This window comes from Microcebus murinus, chromosome 7, assembly GCF_040939455.1.
Source record: "Microcebus murinus isolate Inina chromosome 7, M.murinus_Inina_mat1.0, whole genome shotgun sequence".
Lineage (NCBI taxonomy): Eukaryota > Metazoa > Chordata > Mammalia > Primates > Cheirogaleidae > Microcebus > Microcebus murinus.
The window spans coordinates 59,795,466-59,797,740 of NC_134110.1; the positions used below are offsets into that span (position 1 = coordinate 59,795,466).

General features: G+C 40.4%; 1 pseudogene; it reads left to right on the forward strand.

Annotated features, from left to right (window-relative positions):
• The first annotated feature begins 1,219 nt into the window (after positions 1-1,219).
• On the forward strand, positions 1,220-2,042 carry LOC105882129 (intraflagellar transport-associated protein pseudogene; annotated as a pseudogene).
• Positions 2,043-2,275: the final 233 nt, after the last annotated feature.

Sequence of the window (2,275 nt, forward strand, 5' to 3'; positions counted from 1 at the left end):
TGACCTGCTATGTTCTCTTAGCAAGGATTCAGAAGTAGATAGAATTTACCTCTTACAACTAGCTTACCAAAGCCATAAGACTTCTATGGAAAAACTCCAATTTCCCAGAGAAAAGGCCCATTATTTGGGATATGATCTGACTACAGAAGGAATTTTCCTCTCACCTGAAAGAATAAAAACCCATTCAAAGTTTCCCTACCCATGACTAACTTAATTATCTTAAAAGATAATCAAGAGGTTTCCTTGAACTTGCAAGATATTATAGGTCATAGGGCCCAAATTTCTTTTTTCTTCCATCTCCCTTGTCTGAATTTATTTAAAAACTCTGTCTCAGAGCCTTTGTCTTGGGAAGACAACCATGGACAGGCTTTCAGCCAATTAAAACTGGCCCTACAACAACCTGCAGCCTTAGGACTCCCAAATTATATCAAACCCTTCACGAACATGACAACCAGGCTCTAAGAGTTGTTTTGTTTTTTCTCCTTGAGACAGGATCTTGCTCTATCACCCTGGCTGGAGTGCAGTGGCATTGTCATGCTCCAACTCCTGAGCTCAATCGATCTTGCTGCCTCAGCCTCCTAAGTAGCTGGGACTACAGAAATGAGACACAACGGACTAATTTTTCTATTTTTTGTAGAGACAGGGTCTCGCTCTTGCTCAGGCTGGTCCCGAACTCCTGACCTCAAGTGATCCTACTGCCTCTGCCTCTCAGAGTGCTAGGATTACAAGCATGAACCACTGCACGCGGCCAGGATTCTTAGTTAAGAACATGGAGGAAAACATAGGCCCACTACTTATTAGCCTGCAATTAGACCCAGAAGCTAAGGTGTTTTGCAATTATTTAAAGGCAGTTGCAGCAGCATCCAGATTGGTGGAGCCTTCATCTGAGCTGCTTTTAGGAAATTAACTTTGTTTGCAAGTTCTACATGCTGTGGCAAGTGTATTAAATTCCAGTCAACCTCTACAGGGATGTGTAGCTACAGATAATTTGTCTTTGTTGCTTCGAGAGAGGAGACTCCTAGCATGTATGTGAATAAAGACGCCAAAGAAAGGTACTATACTCTGAAGCATTAAATCTTGCTGATCAGTGCTGCCCATGTTTTCTTGATTGCTCCAGAATAGCAAACATATGACCTTCTGTGTTGTTAAAAAACACTTTGAGAAAAGACTAGCTCATAGCAACTTGCTTCTATGGGCTTACCACTGTTGTCTCTGAAAGTTGCATTTTGTTTGGATAAAGTGGCCTCGTGAATAGAAATGCCTGCCCAAATATCAGGATCGGAGATAATGGATGAAGATCGATTAATTGAAGAAGTCTTAGATAAGTTTGTTAATTGTCATGAGCAAACATATGAAGAATTTCTGAGCACTTTTACTCACCATTCAAAAGAGGATAATGTGACCAAAAGGGGAGCATTTGGAATTGATTCTTCAGAAAACATTTCTCATAAAAATGAACCAAATGACCACCATTTTAGAAATAAAACCATCTTTCTTCATACCTCATCACAATGCTCAGAAGAAGAACAGATAGTGATGGATGAAGGCCAAAAAGTTGGCAGTTCCTTTCAAGGTGATCTGAATCGGGCAGGAAAGGTGAAGATAGACAATTTTCTAGATCTAGAAGATTTTGACGTAGATGAAGAGATTAAGCCTCAAATGAGCAAGGATTTGCTGCTGCTTCCAGGAGAAGTAGAACAGGAGGTCAGCACCAGCATGCCTTCTTACAATCCTTCTGTGCACCAGCCACTCACCTGTGAAGTAAAGCCAAAGCCCACCGTAACAGGGACAGAACAACTAATGGAAGAGATACCTGGCGATGAAGTTCAACCCTTCTCACTTGATGAAGAATTTGATTATGACAATGTGATACTAACCTCCAAGTTCAGTCTTGCGGAGATAGAGACCATCAAAGAGCTATCCAAGCAAAAGAGAAAGAACACCAACACAGACATGGAGGAACCCCACGACTGATTCACTAATCCAGTTTTGTGTTTATTTTGTTCTTATGCAACATCAGAATAAAAGATAAACCTGCTATAAAAAAAAATTCCAGTCAAACTCAACATTTCTCAGCAAATAAACTAACATCTTATGCAATTCTCCTCCTGTCTACTTTTAATCTCCATCTAAAATACTGCAATCTACTTAATCCTGCTACTCTACTACCCTTCCCTGACAATGGTGAGGACCACAGCTGTGTAAATGTCATAACACATCTATTGAGCCCTGAGATTGATTTATAAGATACTCCATTAGATAATCTTGAGAGAGG